At 44.7% G+C, this 24,728-nt stretch overlaps 1 long non-coding RNA gene across 1 annotated transcript; it reads right to left on the reverse strand.

Annotated features, from left to right (window-relative positions):
• Nucleotides 1-8,121: 8,121 nt before the first annotated feature.
• Nucleotides 8,122-18,743, reverse strand: LOC140850355 (uncharacterized). Its single transcript, XR_012133049.1, has 3 exons — nucleotides 18,623-18,743; nucleotides 10,033-10,088; nucleotides 8,122-8,230 (listed from the first exon to the last, which is right to left on the reverse strand). It is a non-coding gene; the product is annotated as an uncharacterized lncRNA (long non-coding RNA).
• Between the last annotated feature and the right edge of the window lie 5,985 nt (nucleotides 18,744-24,728).

The following is a 24,728-nucleotide window of genomic DNA, read 5'->3' on the forward strand; positions in this document are numbered from 1 at the left end:
TTGCATCCCAGTGAATTCCCCCTCCCTCACTCCAGAGACACCAAATACTCGGAAATGGAGACAGAATTTCAGCCCCTGTTGACCTTGAGCTGTAAAGTTCAAATTGACCTTCAGATAAATACTTTCTGGTACAAGTGAAAGCTAGAATCACCCTAGCTGAAATTACTCACTGAGACCCTGTCCTCTTGGACGTGGACACACTCATAGGGAATTCTTGGGCTAACGTATTTTATGCATAGGTACGGCCCACCTTTGAGCCAATGGTTCTCAACCAGTGTGCCCTGCTCCACTAGAGAAGGAATTGTGACTCCTTTTAGGTAAGCAGCCAGACATACTGAGTGATGATTTCTGTAAAAACTCCCTCTGGTAGGGCTAGGAATGCAACCTTGAGCTGAATGGGTGGTGTGACACAGTGCAGGGAGGTTAGAATATGTTGCAAGAACGATAGCATCACACTACATCAATGCCATAGAATGGTCATGTTTCACTGCAAAAATGCAAGTACTTTGCTTTTATATGTAAAAGAGCAGGTATGTCAATCTCCTCAGGCAGTGACACAATGCTGCAGGAAGTGGTGTGCAATCTGTATTGGGTGCAGTCCTTTCCAGAGTGCTGGCAAAAATTCTAACATTTGAAAGTATTCCAGAAACACAAAAACTAGAGAATACCACTTTGATTAGTCTGTTAATATATAATTTAAGTTAACTCTGGCTCTTGACGTATATTCCTCCTTCAGTCCACACTGGGTGCTCCTGTTGGGCAGGTGATATTTCTCCAAATGGTGGTTCAAGGATCCAGACATTTCCATCTTTAGGCTGCATTATTACCTAAGACCTCAGGGTCTCGCTTCCAGCTGGAAGAAGGGGAAAAGGAGAGCGGGAATAAAAATATCCACTTCTGAGAAACCTCAGCTTGCAAGTGGTACATATCTCTTCAATGCATATTCCTTTGGGAAGAGTAGGGACACACTTAAATGCAAGGGAGGAGCTGGGTTAAGATTTCCTCCATCCCTTTGGGTAAATTAGTACCCCATGCTCTAATGAAACCACATTTTAGTGTTTAGAAGGTTCAGTAAAGTTGTCAGGCCACTGTTGCTGAGCTTACATTTTCTCATATAATTGCACTATTGAACCAGCATTCATCAATCAAGTTCCCTTATGACAGAGAATGAAAATCTTTTCTTCTGGGTAATATGAGTTAGTGGCTAATAAAACACATCCTTGTTTATTTCCCAAGGTGATTGCACTGTGGCTGCCTGCATAGAGCGCTCTGCAGTGGAAATGGGGCTCTTCGGTCATTATTTGGTGAACTGGAATCTTTCTGTAACTAAAAGGATATTTGGCCAGTAAGCATGTGAAAAGATGTTCCACATTACTAATCACTAGGGACATGTAAATCAAAACCGCAACGAGATACTGTGTCACACACATTTTTTACATATGTATGAAAACAGGCCTTAGCGGGGATGTGGAGGAGTTAAATCCTCCTGTAGCACTGGTGGGCATGTAAAATGGTGCAGCCACTGTGGAAATGGTGTGGAAGTTTCTCAAAAAATTAGGATTACTATATGGTCCGGCAATTCTACGTCTGGGTATGTACCCAAAAGAATTGAAAACAGGGACTTGAACAGATATTTGTACATCCGTGTGTGCATAGCAGTATTATTCACAGTGGCTAAAAGGGGGAGGCACCCTAGAATCCATTGAAGACAAGTGGATAAGCAAAATGTGCTACATCCAAATGATCAAATATTATTTAGCCTGAGGAAGGAGGGATATTCTGGCACATGATACAACATGGATGAACCTTGAAGACATCATGCTAAGTGAAATAAGCCAGTTAGAAAAGGGAAAATACAGTATGATTCCACTGATACGAGGTAGCTGGAATAGTGACACTCACAGAAACCAAGTAGAATGGTGGTTGCCAGGGGCTCGAGGGGGTGGGGAAAAGGGGAGTTAGTGTTAACTGGGTATCAACTTTCAGTTTGGTAAGATAAACAATGTTCTGATGGGTGGTGATAATTCCACAGCAGTGTGGATGTACTCCATGCCAGTGACCTGCACACTTGAAAATGGTTAAAATTGTAAATTTTATGTGTATTTTACCACAATTGAAAAAAAGACATTTGCCCTTACATTTTCTACCATCTGAACATCTGTGGAGCCAGAGAAAGATGAGTTCTAGGTGAGAGTGACTCCTAGTTGAGGGCAGGACCAGGCTCCTAGTTTTGGGGGGCATCCACACGTGGAGCTGACCTGTCTGTAAGCAGAGCTCAGTCTTCTTCTGCCTCCATCAGAAGGTCGGGGGACCCTCCTGAAGCCATAGACAGGAGCTGAAGGAGAAGAGTGAGGGCAGTTGTGGTGGCTGGCAGGGGGTTGAGCCCTCTGCTCTGCAGCGTCCCTGTGCCCGATGGCTCTGGCATGTCACCTCCCAGACATATCACTTTGGTCTTTCTAGGGACCGCCGCTGGGCCCACCTGACCTCAGGACTTAGCAAGTTTTACAGAACCCAGTTTATTATGGTGTCACATGGGCATGTGCTGGAATCTGTCTCTGCCAGGGCCCGGTATCTTGCCAGAAACTACATTTTGGGTGGTATTTAGTTCTCTGCTGCAGGTGACATGGCCTTGTTCCAGAATTCCAGGGGCCACTGCTAGGCACTTATTAGAGTTTGCTGTGAATGTCACATGGTGGCTTTCCCCTCCCCTCTAACAGGGTGGTAGATCAGGATATGGGAAGGCACGGTTCAGAAGAAACAGGGAGAAGAGATGGGAGTGCTGTTCCTGAGCTCATGACCATTGGGGGACTCAAAGGGGGAGAGTGCTGTCTCCCTTTCAAGTGTTAGTTCTGTGTGAGTTTTATTTAGACCATGTGCATGTATTATTTTGATACAAATAACCATTAGTTAAAAATAAATATCACTTTTTCCCCATGATCCACACATTCCTTTATTCATGCATTTATGCCAGCCTTTAATTCATTCATTCAGTAGATATTTCTTGATCTCCTTTCTCCTCTGGGGCAGAAATTGGGCTGGATATGGGGGTGAGGGGTGAGGGATCATGGTCTCTTGTCTTCATATAGTCTGAGGCTTAGCTGGGGAATTATGCTTTAACTTAGAGCACAGAGCATGCAGCAGCTCTGGGAGTTTTCTATTGGCGGTTACTGGAGTACTCCCAGCCCCCAGCTTCATTTGGGCTAATCTAAATAGGAAAATCCCATGGATGGGGTGCCTCGGTGTCTTCCTGGGCTGGCGTCTTGTGAATTTGCACTGGTGCAGCTGAGCTGGGGGCAACTCCAGGACACTGGCCGGACCTGTCCTCAGATCCAGAGGGTTGTGATCTCTTGTTCCCTGTCTGTGCCAGGCATGGGACAAAGGCCAGGGTTGAAGAGAAGGAAGGGAATGAGCGAGAATGAGGGAGGGTGCTGAGAGGGGACTGGGGCAAGAGAGATGGAACTGAACAGAGGCCACCACTGGGAGACTGCCAGCGAGGAAAGAAGCAACTCTGTTTAGACATTGTTTTCAAATGCCACTGAAGTGGTTTCTTCCTTTTTATTTTTCCATCTTGATGGAAATTTTGTTATTTTTATACTATTACACAACAAATGGAACTGTACTTTAGGGAGCACCATGTGTATAGCTGTTTTGATGTACTTTGGACAGTTCTAGCACATTCCTGACTTTTTTTTTCTACTCCCCTGGGGTTTTGGGAGTAGGGGCACAGGCTCCCCGGATGCTCTGCTCGTGTTAGGGCTGTGTCCACATGCAAAGCCTTGCTGGGCCATAGGCTTCTGAGAAGCCAGCGCCACACCTTGGGGAGCCTCCGGAGTGAGGCCTGGGCTCTGGTGAAAGGCGGAGGGGCAGCGAGTGGAGGCAGAGGTGGGCTCTTGGGGGCATGGGGTGGCCAGCATCAGCCTCAGTGGAAATGCAAGACTGATTCTACAAAGTCACAGTTGTCACAGGAGGAGAGGAAATCTGTGAGCTGAGTGGCAGGTGGCAGTGGTAGGCTCTGCTTGGAGACAGGAGATGAGCAAATTGACAGTGAGCAGCGAGGCGGGGACTCCAGTTTTCTCTGAAGAGCTGCTGTGAGGATGGGACCTGCTGTCTGCACACAGGTATCCCCGGGCTCCTTGGGCCTGGTTTCCCTTGTTTTCTGGGGAATGAGCAAGTGTGAGGCTTGGAGCTGGTGAGGGTCAAGGAGGGGGCAGTCTTCAGGCCCCCAGATGTGCTTGATGCTCACGGAGGAGTGGCCTGCTGGAGCACCCCTTCTGTGAGACTGTCCCTGATCACCCTGCACCCACTTGGTCGACCACTTTTTACTTTGAATGAAATGCACAAATACTTCTGTAGCATGTTTTTGTACATAATAATCATGGCTACTAACTAGGAAGTGCTCACTATGGGACAGTCTGTTCCCCATTATCTCACTTAATTCCCCCAGCCACGCTGTGAGGTCAAGTTCCCTCTTCTACATGTCTGATTCCTTGACACCCCTGGGAGCCTGTAGCAGGCATGGACTGTGTCTTTTGCAACTTTATGTACTGGGTATGCAATGTGTGAGTGTGTGAGTGGATGGACTGAGTCAGGCACCAGCCCTTCTCTAGAGAAAAGATTGTCCAATTGGATGTCCACCGGTTTTACATCTCACATTCTGTGCTCTAGATTCTTCAAGTGGCCTCCTGACCCATGAGCTGGCCCCCGAGGTCTGGAGATATCTTTCTCAGCGCCAGGATGAAATAGCTTTACCAAGGCCCTGGAAGGAGAGCCCATTGTGAATTGCTGACAAGTGTTCAGCCCAGAGGAAACCCGGGTCTGGGCTCATCCCTTCATCTTTGGGAGGGAAGGGACATGGTAGGGTGAGAAAGCGCTTCTGGTTTTAAAGAATCATTTCTAATGTCCATGATATAAGGTTATCTTCAGTCATTTGTACTTTGGTCTGGCTCTTATAGAGTGGCCATGCTGGGGCTTGTGGGAATCATGTTACCCACTGGAAACCACTCCAATATGTGTTCAGCATCAGACATGGATAGGACGCCTGTTAAGTACAGAGCGCTGTGATTAGGGCCCTGCAGGGTTTGCACAAGACAGCCAGGGTAGGGCCTGTGCTAAGACACCCTCTTCTCCTGAGATGTGCGTAGAACAGTGGCCGTGTCCCGACCTGAGACCCTGGCTGGGTGGGTGTGAGTCCTGCCATCTGACCTTGGGAAAATCACATAAGTCCTCCATACCTTGTTTTCCTCAGTACAGAAGGTCATTTTCCTACAATATGGGGTTTTAACTTCTAAAAAAAATTTATTGAAATATACATATGGAAAACGGCACAAATAGAAGAATATGGCTGACTGAATTTTCCTAGAGTAAAACAAACACATCCATAAAACCCAGAATGTCATGAGCACCCAGAATGTCACCAGCCCCTCAGAAGCCTCGCTCATGCCTCCCCAGAGCAGGAGAGGGTGCAGTACTCCCCACCCCAAGGATAACTCTAAGCTCACTCCTCGCTCTATTCGTTGTGCCTGTTTGCGTCCTTCACGTAGAACCACACGATAGGTGGTCTCTTGTGCTTAGTCTCTTTTTCTCAACCTCATGCTCTTGAGATTCCTCTGTATTGTTGTGTGTAGTTATATTTGTTCCTTCCCACTTAATTTGGGAGGGTTCTGGTACCACAGGGCTGCTATGTACTAGCCTTTTGGTGCAAATATGCACACATTTTTGTTGGGCATATACCTAGGAATGGAGTGGCTGGGCCAGAAGGTCCAGCATTAGCAGATATGCTAGACCATTTTCCATAGTGGTTATAATCAGCAGTGAGGGAGGTTTTCAGCTTCCCCATGTCCACGTCAACACAGAGATTTTATTTTTCATTCAGCCCTTCTGGTGGGTGCATAGTGGCACTGCACTGGGGCTATAGTTTGCACACCATGGGTTGTTTGGATAATTAAATATGTCAATATATGAAGTGAGCAAGTGCCACCATTACCCCAAGCTCATTAAGTGTCTGGGGAGGTGAGGGATGTCCTGGGGTGCCACCTCCCCTCAAGGGGTCACGGTACGCTTTTCCTGATGCCCCTCTTTCAGTGCGAGCTGTGGTGTCTGGTTTGAAGTTGTCAGTGATTGCAGCCGAGATTCTCAGAAGTGAGTTGACTGAGGAGTCCAGGGTCCCCAGGTGGCTGAATGACGAGACAGACACTTTGCTTCCCAGAGCCTCTTAATGAGCAGCTCCCCCAGGAGGGATTTCTTCTCTGACTACCTGCTCTGTTCCCACTAAGAGTGGGAGCAGGTGCTAAGTTAACAATTTAGGTTTTTTTCTTCCAAGATGCTTCCAGCTCCAGTCAGCATGAAGTACTGGGAGCTGGAATTTAATTCATCAGCATTCTGTGCCCTAAAGATGTCTCCTGCTGCACAGACACTGGGGGCTGGGAAAGGGCAGGGGGAGGGCACCTCTGGGAACTGAAATGGTGGCCGCCACCTGGAGTCCCTCTTCCTCAGGTTCCAAAGACATCCTACAGCCCAGCCCTCCCTCATCCCCACGTGCAACCAGTGGTCCAGGCTGGTCTGTCTCACCTGTTAACCCCGTTAGATCTGCTCTTAGCCTGTGCCTTAGATCAGGCCAAGACGGCCATCTATTTGGACCCCTGGGAGCCTCCAGCTGCTTCCAGAGAGTATTTCCCAAGAGAACTTGGCTTTATTTGTCCGCTAGGGCTGCTGTAGTAAAGGACCACGGACTAGGCTTAAACAGCAGAAATGTATTTTCTCAGTTCTGGAGGCTGGAAATCCAAGACCAAGGGTTGGGAGGGTTCGTTCTCTCTGAGGCCTTCCTCCTCGGCTTGCAGACAGCTGTCTTCTCTCTCTGTCCTCACATGGTGTCCACTCTGTATGCATTTTGTCCTAATCTCCTCTTTTTATAAAGACATCAGTCGTATTAGTTATGGCCCAGGCATATGACTTTATTTTACTTTAATCACCTCTTTAAAGATCTTATCTCCAAACAGTCACATTCTGAGGTACCACGATTTGGGGGTGGGGGACACAATTCAGCTCGTAACACTGACCATGCATTTTTTTGCACATGACACATTCAGGTCACATCTCCCCAAATGTGACTTTTAATTTGCTCTCTTGCTTTTGCTCAATCTGTTCTCCTCATTCAGGTGCTTCCATCTCTGTCTCTCCAAATCCTGCCAGCTCGGCTCCACCTCCTCCAGGAAGCCTTCAGTCTTCACATGCTGCCCTCCTTGCTCTCCTATCATGGTTTCTAGCCATTCCGCATACTTGGATACCTAATCACAATTTTCTTGTCCCTCTGTTGTTTCACAGAGTGTGTTGTATCTATTCATCTCAACCGTGTGCTCTTTGAGGACAAAATTCATGCTTTTCATTCACCTCTACATCTATTTCATGTCCTGCACGCAGCTGGTGATAATAAAATTGTTGATAAATGAAAAACTGCCTTCCATGTGCCCTGTGAGGAGTTCCTTGAATGCTGAACAAAATACTTCCTCGGTGGGATGGAGGCATGTTGTTACCCCTAAACGGCTTCAGGAGCCCGTGGCGAAGTCATTTTCACTTTAAGAGGCAATGAATGCAGGGATCTGGGAAAGGTTTAAACATGAGTCTTAAAGTATTTGCTTAGCTATGATTTTTATTTTACGAGAAGCTGGGGCAGTGCTGGGAGCTATTTGCAGAAGGCGTGTGTAGGAGAGATGAGAGAGACTAGGAGTGGATTTACTTAGATGTTGCCTCATAGAAAAATATGTGTGCACTGGGCAGGGTCTTCTCTGATTCAGAGGCATGAAGAACTCCAGGTCCTGCCCCTGGGCTCTCTGGAGGGAGATTTGATTTCTGTTCCTGCATTTTTGTCTGTCCGCTGGGGATGCATTGAGCTAAGCCACTGTTGAGAATGGCCCCTCTGAGGAAGCAAAGGAAGATCAGCTATTTATAGGCTGAAGTCAGACGTGCCCCACCTTTTCAGCCTGTAATTTACAGTATATGATGAGAAAATGAACTTCTATTGCCGTAGGAATGTGAAAGGACAGGAGACCGATTTTTCAGCAGCTTGGGGTTTGGCGTACGTGCTTAGGAAATGTCTGTGAAAATGGCCACTTTGCTTTGCCAGGAGACTGCTTTACCTGGTTCCCAGTCATTGATGTGAAGAGTGCCCACGTCCTCTCTCTCAGAGTCTGGGGGCGTCTTCACAGCTGTGTGGGTGGAGCAGGGAGGGAACTTCCTATACCAGAGAGGGGGAAAAAGAGGGACAGTGAGGAATCAACATGGATAGGGTGGGTTTCAGGCAGTGCTCTGGGTTTTAAAGCAGTAAGAGCTGTGTCCAAATGCGGCCTCTTTGGCCTCTCTGAGGGGTGGCTTAGATTGACCTCTTGTCCAGAATCTGGGCTATTTGGGCTGTATCTCTTGGCCTGAGTCACGGCCCAAGCTCAGAGACTGGTCATAGGTTTCCATTCTTAACCCACTGTATTTCTGGAGCTCTCCAGAGAGCATGCAAAACTCAGAATGTTCTCAAATAGCAAACTTTTATCAAACATCTCTCATGGGTGAGGCAATGAGCTAAGTGTAAGTGTGAATTAGACACACACGATCCCTGCTCTGAATTTAGGGGGACACGGTCAACATTTCAAATCTCCCCCAAGCCCTGCCATTCAGCAGGGTGTTCAGTAAGGGAGACTATGGGCAGCAGTCACATCTGTGCTGGCTCTTGAACCAAACCCTTGACTGCTGAACTTGCATTTTCAACACAAATCCTTGGCATAAGTAAGATTGTTAGGGAGGTTGTGTGGAATAGGATGAGACGAGATGAGGACAGAACCTCGGGGAAGACCAGCAGATGAAGCTAAACACATGAAAGATGTGGTGAATGAGCGGAAGGAGAGTTAGAAGGAAATGGAATCTGGGGTCATGGAAGTACAGTTGTCAGAGAGTTTTAAGGAGAGAGTAACCAATAATTTTAAAAGCAGAAGAATAAAACTTTGGTAACTAGAGGGTCATAGGTAACTCTTGGGGCCATCGTTTGAGAGAGGTCTTGGGAGTGGAGGCAGCTGGTTGAAGAGTGAATGGGAGGTGAGGAGGTGCAGAGAGAGGATGTGGCTAGAGAGCTCCCCTGTAGATTATCATTAGATCAAGTTTTTAATTATGTTGTTCATATCTTCTATATCTCTGCTAATTTTCATTCTCCTTAATATACTAGTTATTATACTATACAGTATAGTTACTAGCATAGTATATATATGAGATAGGTGCTGAAACTTCCCATTGTCATTGCTCATTTGTCCATTTCACATGGTAGTTCTGTCAGTCTTTGCTTTATATACCTCACATTTGTATTCTTAGGTGTCTAATACATAGGACAGTATTAGAATTGTGGTATCTTCCTGGGAACTAATTCTTTTTCTTATTGGGTAGTGCACATCTTTGTCTCTCATGCTTTCCCCGGATACTCTATTTTGTCACCTTTCTTCTGGTATATCTTTTTTCCATCTTGTTACATGCAATAGCTGTCTCTTGAGTTTGTTTCTTATAAGCAGCAAATAACTAGACTCAGTTTTTCTATCTAATCTGACAAACTGGGTTTTAACGGTTGAGTTAAAATCCATTTAATTTCCATTCTATCCATTTAATTTCTTGTGATGACTGATATATTTGAATTTATTCTATTTTTTCTTTGTTTTGTTTCTCCTCTGCTTTCCTGACATCTTTGGATAGATAGCATATTCTTTATTCTTCCTTAACCCTTCTACTTATTCGAAAGTTATGTTATTTTTTCCTCTATTTTCTAGTGGTCACTTTAAACATGATTTCATGTATATTCTGCTTATCAAAGTTAATACCTCAATCATCTGGAAAATTTCAAAGAATTTATAAAGCTTTAATTCTGATCACAATCTCCCATATTGTAAGTTTCTTTTATCTAATATTTCTAGTTCCTTCTTGATTTTTATTATTCTTAAATTAATCATGGATTATTTATTATTTATATTGTTATTCTTTAGGTTCATGTACATGCTTCCTCTCGCTCACCATTTCATCTTATATCTCACTCCTTCGGCGTCTGTTCCATTTTCCTAATTTTCATCCTTTAATAGAAAAAAGAAAAATATTCTTTCAGCAAAGGTCTGTTAGTGGTAAATTCTTTCAGTCTTTACTCTTTTTTTCAGTGATAATTTAGAAAAGTAGAAAAATATCTGTAGAATTCTTTCTACATGGATGGTTACTTTTTTCTCAGCTCTTTGAAAATAATATCCTATTGTCTTCTGCCTTATATTGGGGCTGTCAAGACATTTGCTGATATTCTTTGCAACTAATATGCCCTTTTCATCTGGTGCTATCTTTGGTGACACTACAACTGACCCCAAATATTATTTTTTGTTAACCTTCATAGAATTCTACTCTGAATTTTATTTGATTGAATTTTTTTGAACTCGGCTTATTGAATTATGGCAGATTTCTACTGGATTAGCAAAACATAATTTCACATATATATTTTTGGATAAAAATAAATACAAGTTAAGATTCTAATAATTTATTCTCACTCCCTAATGGATCATCTTGTGAAGATCCTGTGGTTTTGAAAGGGGGGTATGTGCAAAATCATCCATTTTTGGAGGCTTGTTATCAATTTAAAAAGCTTGCCTGTAAAGAAAAGGGTGGAGAGGAAATTATGTAATTGATATACATTCAATTTTCTTCATATAAGAAGTAGACTTGACAATTTGTGATTTGTGCAGAAAGAACCATAAGAAGGGGGTGGACTCTGAATATAAAGATAGAAGGCAAAACAGGTGAGCAGAGACTGTGGAGAGCTTGAAAAGAAAGAACTTTTGTCCCTCAGAGATGGGGATTCTGTATCTTCTGCCTTTGATTCTTAAACTTCCAGAACTTTCTTCTGAAGACAAAGTTCACTCAAGCCATCCTTTATCTCCCTGACACTGACCCTGACCTTGGCCTTGATCAAATTCTTCAATAACTTTTTTTCACCTAATGAAAAACTCAGAGCTTCCAAAATGCATTCAAGTTCCTTTGAGATTTAGACTTTTCTCAACTTGGATCATTTCTTAAGTGATTTTACTTCTCATTTCCCCCTTTCACATACTCGGGCTAGTGAAATTAATCTACTTGTTTTCGGAATGTGTCTACATGTTCTCATCTCCCCATTTTTGGTCCTGAGTCCTTTCACCATGGCAGGCTGGTTCCTTCCTATTCTCTCTTCTATCTAGAGATCTGTCTTTCAAGGTCCAACACAAATATCTCCTCTTCTATGGTTCCTGTCTTGATTCCCTCAACTAGGAGCAATCTCCTTTTTCTATGTCCCCATAGAGCACTGGGCCTCCTTGGGGATTATTGTCACTACCTACCTTGTAGTCTATTACTGTAGACAAGTTTCTTCTATCAGGTTAAGAACTTATGAGGGCAGAAAACATGTCTAATTTACCTCTGTGAGCTTCAGGGTACTTCATGCACAAGATGGCCCTGAATGGTCATGAACAAATGTGAAAGGGATTTTTGTTTACACCAGTATGAAAATTGTTGCCAAGAATTATGAGAACTGTCTCTGTTAGCTGGGTGGTCTGTGGGTCTCATGGCAGATGGGGTACTTCAGTAGAGTGTCTGTGAACCTGAGGGCAGGAGTGAGCCTCATGCTGGGTTCCCCACTCAGCTCTCATCTATGGAAGGGCTGTACAATTAATTCTGCAAACTTGTGTAGCAGAGAAGGAGTGAGAGACTTAATTGGGAGAATACTCTGTAGCTTCATTGCAAGAGAGGAGAGCCCCTGACTTTGGTTTCTAAGACTTAATCTAGCCCACAGTCCACTCCCACCTTGAGATCTCTGGGAGGATGAGGTTGGCCACTGCCCTCCTCTGGGACATCTACAAACATGGGTGAAGAAGGCATAGATTAAAACATCTGAGGATGTGCCGCTCTGACAGTCGGTGGAACCTCTCAAGACAGACCTCATCGCATGCCATCTCCCTTTTTTTCTATTGTTTGGTTATTTGACTGCATTTGGCCCCCTTTGTGGTATTCAGAGAGCATCAGCCAATTAATCTGTCCACCTAGTACCAACATTGTTGAGACTTCATGAGCCTATAATCAGTCCCTAGAGTTCCTCTAACTTCTCCAAAGGAGTGACACAAAGCAGTCAGTAGAAGCCTGAAATTGTCCCAGAATCTGACAAAGATGAGGCTGTACCTTTGCAATGAAGACAAAAGCCTGTACTGTCCCAGGCCTCACTGAACCTGAGGATGGCTGGTCATCTACCTGTAATTCAAACTGATAGCCAGGCAGGAACTTTCCAGGAAGTTTCGTGAGATCTGTCACAGAATAAGAACTGTAGGAAAGTATCACAGACACACATTTTGCCCCATTTAAAGACAGAAAAGTAGCTCCTTCATTTTTCTCTCCAGTGCTCAGCATGGCCCAGTTATTCAAGGAGCTTGGCATTATTAGCCACTAAAGACACTTCATCCTCTTGACAACCCCTATGGCACAGGGTATGTTCTTGAGAAAAATTTGTGCCTTGGTTGGCTGATAATACCAATACCCCAAATGCTGTCCTTTTCATCATGAACTTCCAGGGAAGGAGGGTATGAACTGACCTCTAAGTGCCTACTTTGTTCTGAGACCTGTGCTAGGGACCTGACATGCTTGGGGCTCAATACAGGAAGATTCATACTTACCCTTCTTGCCTGGGAGTTCATGATGAGAATGACAGCTGGAAATAGGCTAAGCTTCTTGTCACACAAATTAAAGGCTTTGTTCTAAGAACAGCAAATGTAGTTGCCTGCAAGAGCAATTTCCAGCAGCTTTTCTGTGCCCGGAGTCTATGTGCTGAGCAAACTGCCCACAGCGGGCAGAGGCATTGGCTGGTGAAATTTTATATGATTAGTGGGGTGGAGTTAAGACCCTCAGCAGCTCAGTGCCCTGCCAGCCCTGCTGAGTGGCCACCCCTTGGTTCAGAGCAAGGCTTTCCACAGCAGTTGTTTTCCTCTCTTTTTTTCTGAATTGCAGAATGTGGCTGAATGATGGACAGGATTGGGAGGAGCAGTCATGGACCTGAGTTCTTTGACACTTCAGTATGTGGGGGGTTCTGGAGGGCAGGGATGGCCAACCAGTTTCTGGGGCCCACTTGACAATCACTTAGTACGCCTTTTCTGTGCACCCAGCAGGCCCTGGTTCATTTGTTGTCTCTGTACTAAGATAGCAGCTTCCCTCAAGGATGTTCTGAGTCTAGCTGGGGAGGCAGAGGTATGCAAGGATCTGAGGCAGAATGTGAACAGTGTAGTGCAGTGTGTCTCAGTCTTCTAAACATATGTCTCCTGTGAAGAAACATAAATCTTGAAAATTCCTTTAAAGTTTGTGTTTCAAAGGGAATAGAGTGGATATTTTCTTTTTTGGTTTCTAAATATGAAATTAGAATATTGAATATATTTTAAAAACTACACATATCTTCCCTGAGATGTTAAAAAAATTCTTTTATTGAGGTATAACATGCATATATAGTAAGTATATGAATTTTACATACATATACATTGGTATGAATACCACCCAGATATAGATGGGATATTTCCAGCACTCTGGGAAGCTCCCTCATGTCCCTTCCAAGTGAATCCCCTCACCCCACTCTCTCAGAAGTAACCACTCGTCTAATTACTATCAGTGCAGAGTAGTTTTGCTTGATCTTGAAGTTCACATACATGGAATCATGCATTTATGATTTGTGTCTGGCGCCTTTCCTCATATTACGTGTTGCATGTAGTGGTAGTCTAATTCTTTTTCACTGCTGGGTAGTTTTCCCATATGTGGTCCCACATAGTTTATGTACCCATTCAACTCATTTGAGATACACTGATATGGTAGAAAAGGAGCTGTGTTTGCAGCCAGCCAGACTTAGAAAGTTACAGCTTCTTTTTCTACTGTCATGTGACCCAGAGCAAAGCACTGTGGCCCGGGAGTCCTGGTTTCTTCACCCACAGAATGGGGGACATTGTACTTATCTTGCAGCATGAGGATAGGAGCCAACATGAGCAAGGCCACTGGCACAGGGCCTGGCACATGCTCGGCACTCAGGGCCTGGCAGTGGTGATCAAAAAAGGGAGGTAAGGGGCGTGTGTTTGCTGCTGTGGGTGCACAGAGCTCCCTTTGCATCGGGACAGCAGGGAAGGTGTTAGCCAGGCTTGCAGGGTGGGTGGCACTGTGGTAAGAGGTGCCTCGGGGGTGGGCATTGTGGGAGCAAAGGCACAGAGGGCAAGCTGGAGGGAATGGGGCATGCGCACAAAAGGGCGACGCTATGGAGTCTTCATGCCCGAGGCGGCTCCATGGAAGCTGAGAGCACATTTAAAATCACATCCGGAGACTGTGCTCAGGGCCAGAGGAAAACACTGAAAGCTTAAGCTGCAGGAGCCCAGAGGTGAGAGGTCCTGTGCGCTAGAGTTCTGGAAAACCATCTGGGAGAAAGTGGGACTGGAGCTGGCCCTTGAGTGTTGGGCTGAGAGGAGAAGAGAGGACACACAGGAAGGTAAGAGCAGGCCCAGGGCCTGCGAAGTGGGACAGCCGCAGATCTGGGGGAGACAAAACCCACCTGGTCCCCACTGCGGCTACCACTGCAGCCCTGGCTAGTGGGTTTTGAGCACTTCCTATGCCAGGCACTATGTTAAATAGCACACAGACATTCTTATTTAATCTTCAGTGGTTAAATGAAGTAGATGCATTTCTCTCCTCCATTTACAGGGGAAGAGGTAGGTTCAGGGAGGTTAACTAGCTAGCCTGAGGTCTTACAGCCATTTCCCCCAGGGTTTACTTTTCCTTTTTAGGAGGATGAAGATCCAGCACATTGCCTCACATCCCCTGGAGCTGAGCGAGTGTCTCTGGTGGTGGTCATACATCCCTTCTAAGTACCTCAAAACTGGGCAACCTCATAACTGGGGGGACAGTTGTTTCCAATTCAATTGCCCTGAAGGGCTGTGGCTATGAGGTTGGGAGTGTTCCAGAGACGTGTGTATACATTTTCCATGTTGTTGGTAGAGAATGAAAACTGAGTCTTTCATTTTCTCTCCTACCTCTTCTGGTCTCGCTTGAGGAGAGAATTTGTAACAGGGTGTATTATGGGCTGAACTGTGTCCCCTTCCCCAAATTTATGTGCTGTAATCCTAACTCCCATACCTCAGAATGTGGCTGTACATGGAAATAGGGTCTTTTGAGAGGCAAGTAAGTTAAAATGAGGTCATTAGGGTGGGCCTAATTCAGTGTGACTGCTGTCCTTACAAGAAGAGGAAATTAGGACTCAGACACACAGAAGGCAGACCAGTGTGAAGGCACAGGGCAAAGGTAACCGTCTATCAGCCAAGGAGAAAGGCTTCCAGAGACACCAAAGCGGCTGATTCCTTGAGTGAGACATTCCGACAACATGACTGTGAGGAAAGTCTGTTGTTTAAGCTGCCCAGTCTGTGGGACTCTGCCGTGGTGACCCTCACAAATAGATGGTGTCCTTCAAGTTATCTGAAGCTCAGAGAGAAAACTTAAGGTTTTAATCATCATTATCATCAATGTATTTTGCATGTGTAAATACTGAAAGGCCATTTGGTGGGTGACCTTAACTTGGATATAAACAAGATGACATGTTTCTTACCAACAGGGCTGAACTTCTTTTTAAAATCACCACCGTACCAGAGTCTCAGTGAGCATTCAATCATTGGTGCTGCCTGGTGAAACTAGGTCATCTATAGATTTGGTAAACACAAAATAATTAACCTGAATTTACCCACTTATTTTCTGAGAAATGCTTGTGCCCCTTGTCTTCAGCCCGTGGGAGCAGGGAGGTGGAGTACTGGAAGGAAGGCCTACTACAGGCCTTGGGTTCCCTCTGCCAACCATCCTTTGAAATGAGAAGTGTCTAGACTCCGCGGGCTGCCCGAGAGCTCACGGAGGAGATAAATCACAGAGACATATGCCCTGGGACAGTCGTAAATGTCTCAGCTTGTGATGCGTTTGGGTGAGTTACAGAACCCGTGGTTCTGATCAAGTGCCTGGCTCTGCGCGATTATTAGCAGAAGGATAATGAGAACTGAACGCAAGGGGGGCGGATGAGTGACGACCGCGGGCGCGCCCGGGGGAGGTGCGGCGAGGAGCCCGTGGCTTTGTTCTCGGCCTGCCCGGCTGGGGCCCGACCCTCGAGGGGCGGGGTATCCTGCGGTCTGCTGCTGAACAAGAACAATCCCTCTTGTTGAGGCATTCTCCTCCCAAGACACTCGCACCTGTATCCATCCTAGTTCCTCCTTCCTGCAGCTCCGCAGACGGAGAGCAGGAAGTAAGTGCTCAGGTTGTCCGATGAATCAGCTGGGGTAGGAGAATGGGAGTGGGAGCAGAAGCCCCCGCGGTGGGCGAGGACAGTCGGCCCAGGGCTTGTTCTGGTGTCCGGAGGGCTCTGGCGTGGGTGCAGGCTTGTCTTCTGTGGCACTTTATGTTTTTTTCCCCTCACCTGGTTTATTCTTTTCCCTTTTTTCCCCCTTCTTGACGCCCCCCTTTCCCTTCCTTCCTTCCTCATTTCATCACTGCTCTTATTTTCCTGCTTCCTTCTATCCTCTCTAGCATCTTTTGTGTAGAACTCCGCCCCTCTCTGTTCTCTTCCTTTTATCTTTCTCCCTTGTATTCTCTTTCTTTGGACTGATCTTTACTGGAGTTTTGCACTCAACACACACCAGTCATTGCTGGGCTTTGGGGACTCACTGGAAAAGAGGGAAGAGCCTCAGAGCTGAGGGTCCTGAGTGGAACATGATGATTAAATAAGTAATTATTATAAGTTGGAGTTGGGGTTTTAGAAGGTCCAATGAGTAACTCTTGTCTTTCTCACCCAAGATCTGAGCCAACTAAGAAATAAGATCAAAGGGTAAGGCAGATAGGAAATCGAAATACAACTGAAATTGAGGAGCCGTATGTGGCCTATATGTTCAGGCATGTGGGCTGCCTGACCCTGAATGTCGGAGTTCATTCAGCTCGTCCATCCTGTGCAGGCAGCCTGGGCCCAGGGCAAGCCCCCCAGTCGCAGCCAGAGAGACTGCATCTGGGTAGAACCACAGCGGGAGGCACAGCTGGTTTGGGATGTTTTTCCTGTGGGGAACCAGCTTCCATGAGAGGATGAGGAGGGTGGCTGGGTAATCCAGGCCAGGTCCCCTTCTCCATCCCCTTCATGTGAATCAGTATAGACTCAGCATGTAAATAATGCAGCAATAAACAGGGGTGCATATATCTTTTCGGATCAGGGATTTTGTTTTCTTTGGGTAATCCTAGCAGTAGAAGTACTGAATAAAGTGGTATTTCTTTTTTTAGTTTTTTGAGGAACCTCCATAGTGTTTTCCACAGTGACTGCACCAGTTTACATTCCCAACAGTGTAGGAGGGTTCCCATTTCTCTACATCTTCACCAACACTTGGTATTTCTTGTCTTTTGGATAGTGACCATTCTGACTGGTGTGAGGTGATATCTTATTATGGTTTTTATTTGCATTTCTCTGATGATTAGTGATGTGGAGCATCTTCTCATGTGTCTGTTGGCCATTTGTATTTCTTTTTTGCAGAAATGTCTGTTCAGGTCCTCTGCCCATTTTTTAACAGTTTTTTTTTTTTTGGTGTTGAGGTGTATGAGCTCTTTATATATTTTGGATGTGAACCCCTTACTGGATAATATATTCTCCCATACTGTAGGTTGACTTTTTGTCCTACAAATGTGTCCTTTGCCTTTTAGTTTGATGTAGTCCCACTTGTTTCACTTTTTATTTTGTTTCCCTTGCCAGAGGAGCTGTGTCCAGGAAAAAATTGTTCATATTTATGTTCAAGAGATTTTTGCTGTATTATTTTTGATAGCCAAGATATGGAAGCAACCTAAGTATCCATCAATAGAAGAATGGCTAAAGAACTTGTGGTACATATACACAATGGAATATTACTCAGCCATAAAATGAAAAGAAATCCTGCCCTTTGCAACAACATAGTTCAATCTAAAGGGCATTATGCTCAGTGAAATTAGCCATAAGAAATACCATATTACTTTATTTATTTGTGGAATATAAATACAAAGCAAAACAACCAAACAGCACTGGACTCATAGACACTGAGAAGGGATTGATGGTTACTGTGGGGAAGGGGTTGGGTGTGTGGATAGGGAGGTGAGGGGGATAAAAGGCCACAAAAATTCTCAATCATAATGTAGGTTGGTCAGGAGGATAGTAGTACAGCATGGAGAATACAGATAATGATTCTGTAACATCTTCCTATGTTGACAGATAGTAACTGTGCTAGTGGGGGTGAGGATTTAATAATATGGGTAACTCTTGAACCACTGTGTTGTATACTTGAAACTAATATAAGACTGTATATCAATATAATATCTATAGATATAGATATAGATATATAATTTAAAAAATCCCAGCATGAGTGAGCAAGGGGCAGAGAAAGAGGCCAGGTGTAGGTATGATGACAGTGGAAGCATGTCTCATATGGAGGGAAACACCAGGAGTGGGAAAGAATGACCCTGACACCACCACCCATAGCAGGTCTTTGTGTGTCCGTGAGTGTGTGGAAGTGACATTTAATCTGAGATTTAAGGGATTCTCACTCACCTGGAGGTGATAAACTGCCAAACATAATCCAGAACAAATTAAGTACATTTCCTTCTCTCCTTCCCTCTCTAATCTTCTTTATAAAACAAAACGCTGGGCAAGTATTTCATTCAGTTATTCTGCCAACAAATACAAATTTAATGCCTATTAAATGCAAGCCACTTGACCAGCAGGTGAAATAGAGAGATTAATCCGATGTAGCATCTGCCCCCTAGAAGCCTCTGGATTATAAACTGAGCAGGACGTCCTCACAGACAGTGGCCATGCAGTGTGGGGGCGGGTGGATCTATTGCTTGGTGTGAAAACAAAGTAAGAGCTGTTGGTGAGCTCATGAGGGGTTTTTGGGTTCATTATGGGGAAGAAGAAACGTCTTGTTAAGGCGAGGGGGTGGTATTTGAACCAAGCCTTGAATGATGAGTTGGGTTTACGAGTCCTCTCTGTTGGGCCTTGTCTTGAATTGTGTAAAAACCAGGGTCTATCAATGGCAGAAACAATAAGAAAAGCAAGACCCAGAGAGCTAGAGATAGAGACAGTCATGAAGAAGCCGGATCGGGCAGGGTTCTGAGCCCCCACGTGCAGGTCTCTGCTGTGGGGTGTTGTCACTTACCTCCTGAGGTCCCAGCACACCTCCGTTATTGCTTGGACTTTGTGACTTTCTGGTTCCTCAGAAAGAGAAAGGAGCTTATTAAGTGAGGTGGCTGCCAAGTGTATTTTAAGAGGAACAAAGCCGAGATCATTTTTTTTCTCACCACGTACCATACATAATTGTACGAGGGGTAGGATTTATTTGGTGTGCATTACGATTTTTTCCCCTTAAGCTTAATTACAGTGTTAAAAAGGCAACTACAGCTTGAAAGAAACAAATTCCACGGTCTTGGAGACCAGCATGACCATCCTGGGTTTGAAACACAGTTTCTTTGTGAAGGGAATTAATTGTATATGAAACTTTGGGGCTTATGTAAAACACATTTTTATGAAAATAAACTTGAACAGTCATTAAAATGAATAGTCGTTTTAAATAAGACTCAAACTGCATGGTGGTGCTGAGGAATTTTAGAGGCCTCCTTGATTGGCTTTGTTTTGGGTTCAACTCTGCAGTTTCTAAGACAATATCAGGGCCCTGGAGGTAAGTCTTAGCTTGTAATTGGGAATCAAATGTATAATTCCAATGATAGATTATTAGGGGAAGTAGGGAAATAAAAAAAGCTTGAATGGTATTTAGGTCTAAATAACTTCATGAATAAGTAATTCTATGTTGGAAAATCCAACATGTTAGCAGGAAGTATTGTCTCATAGTTTTGGCCTCAGGCCAAGGAACCAATGAATGGAACTCAGCCTTCCAGCTTTGGGACACTCCCTGGGCAACCTGTAACTCGGAGCTGTGAGGGGTGATGCCCACTTTCTCATCTGCCAGTGCTGACAAAGGTGTCTCTGGCTTAGAGATCTCTGTGGTTCTGGGGTGAGTCCAGAGTTGAGTCCTCAGCCAGGATAGGCTACTCTGAAATCTGAGCTTAATGCACTTCTCTGGGGCTCATCAGAAAAAAATTGCCACGGACCTTAAGGGGTCCACACAGCTGTGTCCAGAAAGCTGGGGGTGGGGGGTGGAGGTTCGATACCTCTGTGCTCACTGTTCCTTGTACCTCTGCTCCCTGTTGGAAAGGTGGAGGCAGAACAGCCCTGCTCAGCAGTGTGGGAGGGTGACATCCTTTTTAACTGGTGGGAACTTGAGCTCAGGTCTTGGATCCTTGGAAAAATGCCTCACTGCTTTCTATAGTGCCCCCTCCACCCCCAACCCATGCGGTCCCTGCCCCTCTGAATCACTAACATTTCTCCTCTCCTTGAGGGCATGTTTTCCTCCCTGCGCTAAGATCCTTGTAGTTATTTAGACCAAAGCCTGTGAAAGGAGGGAGGCTTGGGGTGCTGTATGTAGGGATGCACAAGAAGAGCGCCTCGTCTGGCTTTGTAGCGAGTGGCCTGGTTTAACTGATGGCCCATTGGCCTCAGTTCCAGAATAAGTAATGACATCATTTTGTATTTCCTATTGGGTTGTTGCGAGTTCTCAGGGATACAATGCTGTGTCATGTAGAGCAATACTCTTCTGCACCCACTTCTCTGATTCCCTGTGTATATTTCTTACTTGCTTTGAACAGAGAGTCCCTGTGGCAATCTGAGGCCCCCAGCATGGTGACAACTCATGTAGTGAAGTGCGATAGCACCCTGGTGATACCTGCCCGGTAGCAGAAAGCTCCCAGGTTGATGTCTCTTGTAACTTCCAGGTGCCAGTCTGAGCTGAGAAGGAGATCTTGGCTTCTGCAAGGGGTGCCGGATGCATCGTTAGCACTACTGGCCTCTGGGCACATCTCTCTGCTGATTTATGTCTGTCTTCCCACCACAGTGCAGGTGTCCATAGATGGGATGTGATGGTATCAGAGACATTGTTCCCATGGCAACTGTTGCCTGGGCCCCCTAGTACAGTAAAGCTGCTTAGGTGGTTCTCCCTTGTCTGTAGGTACAAGGCTGACCCCTACATCCCCACTGTCAATTGCCTGAGAGTGAGGACCAGGTGGGCTCTACCTTCTGCTCCACAAAGAGGGGCCTGGAGTGAGGCAGAGGACACTATAGGTGTGTGGGAAGACCTGTCTAGTGATTTATTTTTGGTGGTGAAAACATGTTCAAACCTAGACGTTCTGAAGTGCGCTTTGCTCGGGCACCCAGATGCAGGACCGGAAACCTGGAGGCTTGACATTTCCCTTTCCCTCCAGCGGCACAGCTCAGTGATTCAATTCATACCCATTAAGATTTTCAGAATGACAGGAGGAGAAAAATCCTTCCGGTGAATGCTCTTAGGGTGCTGTGACCGAGCACCATTTCCTTGGACCTAGACTGTTTTCTCATTTTGAAAATCCCATCAATTGCAATCCCCTCCTCAAGGCTGAGCATCTGGGGTTTACTTTCCTATTTCTTGACACACAAGCCTATATAGAAAAAGCTTGTAGATTTATGAATTACATACTTGTTAGTAACACCGTGTTGGCCCATGTTTAAGAAGTAATGTGGAAAGAGCTTTCAATTTTTCCTGGGTTTGTACATCTAAAGCGATAATTACCCTTCAAAAGAGTAGGGGTGGCCACCAGGGTCCAGAAACTTGGTATGCAGACCTGGGCTCTGCTCCTAACTAGTTGTGGGATCCTTGTTTGTAGGTTTCTCAGGTGAAATTTGTGCATATGCGTGTGTTTGTGTGTGTGTGTGTGTGATGTCTTAAGTAAACTGTTTTTCTGCGGGAGCAGAATTGAATTTAAAAAACCTAAATTAAGCACATCTTCTCTAGGAGCACATCTGTTGCACAGAGGAGGGCCATTCCATCAATACAGCTGCCTGCAGAGCAATGAAGTCATCCCCATCTAATTCCTAAAACCAGGAAGGAGGAGAACAGACCACTATTAAATATTAAAGGTTTTCACATTTTGCTGTCTTCTTCCAGAGAACACAACACTGACATATTTTTTGGAGCTCAGGTGGATGGCTAATGGGCTGGAGAAGCTTTCAACTCAGCTGGAGCAGTACATAAAGAGAAAACAATTACAGTTAGGATTCAGTGGGTTAACTGGATAAACAAGTAGCCTCCATATTTCAGAGCATCTAAGACACTATTGATTTTAAGACACCATTGTTTTAAGTACCCCTGAGAAAAAAAAGTACTGCCAATTAAACTATGACCATAGTGCTTTATAACTTAGAATTGTAACTTTATACTTACTGAAAGAGCTCTTTAAAGCTCATGTAGATACTTGCACATCCATTAAAATGAAAATATAGGCAAAATACTTTGGTTGCAATATTCCTAAGCTGTCTTCAGAAGACAGGCTCTCTGAGTTAGAGTTGCTGGTGTCTGTGGTCCTCTATGCAATGCCTCCCTCTGTGAGTTTAAGATCAGTGATCATGAGCGCTTCTTCCCAGAGCCCCACGCTATAGATCTGGAGTTTTCTTCCTGACACCATTTACAAATTCCACAGCTGGTGCTTTCTTGATCTTATCAGAACGTAAGAGTCTAGGACTCACTTTTTTCCCTCATATGATCCTTAAATTGTTCATTGAAAGACCAAGGTTTGTAATTATGTAATCTTGCTACCAGAACGACAACTAAGTGCGTTCAATGTGTGGGCAATGACATGCCATAACCTCCACCTTGCTTTACAACAATTGCGGGTGCCGCCCCCAACAGTATGAGGGCTGCCCTGGTAAGCTGCTTCCTCCTCCCTCTCTTCTTCCTCCCTGATCTCAGATAGCCGTTATTTGTACAACAGTCTCAGATATAACTCATCCAATTGATGCGTGGACGGGATGTGTGATGTTCTAAGTGGCCAAGCCCTATATGTTTATTCCATGAAAATGCGAAGTAGGAGAGATAGGACAGGCTTTAGGATCAGTGACTGCACCCATGAGTAATATGTAGTTAAAGAAGTGTTTCAGCTTAAATAGCTCCTGCCCAGGAAGTCTTATCCAGTACCCTTGGCATGCTAACATGGTCCTCGTACTGAGCTCTGTGACAGCACACTCCATGCTATGTGGCACGTCTCTATATCTCTGTGATGACCTCCTTAAGAGCTGCAACCAGATTCATGGACCCTTGTAACCCAATGCACAGTGCCATGCCCAGGCCTTAGTAGACTGTGGATGAACATTTGCCCAAAGGCTGAGAATGGAAAGAGTGGGGCAGGAAATGTTCAGGGGCAGGGAAATGACAGCCAGATTTAGAGAAGGTGGGGGTGGGCTGTTTGGCTGAGGTGGAAGGTGTGTGACAGGAAGCAGTGGAAAGTCAGAGCAAGAGGGGAGGCTGGCACCAGGAGGGGACATGTTAATTGGCTGCACAGAGTCTGACAAAGACTATTTTAGAGAACCCATGTGTCATCCAATAGTACTTCGAGTCACAGATGACAATAAATGTGGCAAAATTAATTGGTCAGTATTAACCCATATGTCAGCTGAGGTTATCTGAATAGAAAAATGGATACCCCTGAAACTTCAGTAAAGTAGCGTATTTTCTAATAATAATATTCATTCACAGATTCTACTAAGGTTAATGGTCATGGACCAGGTGCTGAGGACATGTGGATCGATAATGCATGATTTGTTCCTTGAAAGAGATCACCATCTAGTAAGGGAGACAAATCTGTGAATATCCACACATGTAACTTTGGATATATAAATATATAAGGTATATGCAAGATAGAAATATATTTGGGGTTCAGTGTATTCAGAGTTCTGTGGAGGCACAAAAGCAGGATTATCTTTATATGGGTGTGTTGCCAAAGGAAATTCCACAGGGCCAAGATGGTTCTTAAAATATTTACAACCAAGACAAACAATTGTCCTCTATAGAGGTATTTCCCACAGAAGATTAGTATCCCCTGCAAAAAGGGTTCTGTGGTTAATTAAGTTTAGAAACAGTGCATACTCCATTTTCATGTTGGAATTCATAGTAAGTGTTAAGGTATTAAAGCTCCTTCAAGATCAGCCATAAACAAATAAATAACACACAAAATGTCATCTCATTTGTTTTGGTTTAATCTCTTTTTCCAAACTTAGTGGACCACTGAACCTTCCTGTGGCTGAACACCTATTAATATCTTAACATCTATGATGATCTCACACCTTCTCATTAGAGTGTAGGAAATGTGACTGATGCATGATTTGGGCGGGAGCTCACCTGAAGGCAGTGGGAATTGGGTAGCCTTTCCATTGCTATTCTTAGAGTTCCCAGGAAGAATTGATATTTGTCATACAGGATGTGTGTGAATGCATGTGTTCATAAGCATGGTTCGTGCTTTCAGTATCCAAAATTCTCTTAACAAAGATCAACAAAATATAGCTTCTTTGAAAGCCGTAAAATTTTATGTGGGAATGACTGTTGTATTGATATCAACTGTTATTGCACTATAAAATGCAAATAATGTTTATGAACTAATTTAGAGACTGAAAAAGTGCATACACTTTGGATACTGTCCTTAGTAACTACTTCCACTAAATAGATTAAGGAAGGGCTTCTAAGACAGGCTGGCTAGTTGCAATGTTTTCTTAGACTTTAGGTTTATATGTAATTTTGGTA

This window comes from Manis javanica, chromosome 1 (assembly GCF_040802235.1).
Source record: "Manis javanica isolate MJ-LG chromosome 1, MJ_LKY, whole genome shotgun sequence".
NCBI lineage: Eukaryota > Metazoa > Chordata > Mammalia > Pholidota > Manidae > Manis > Manis javanica.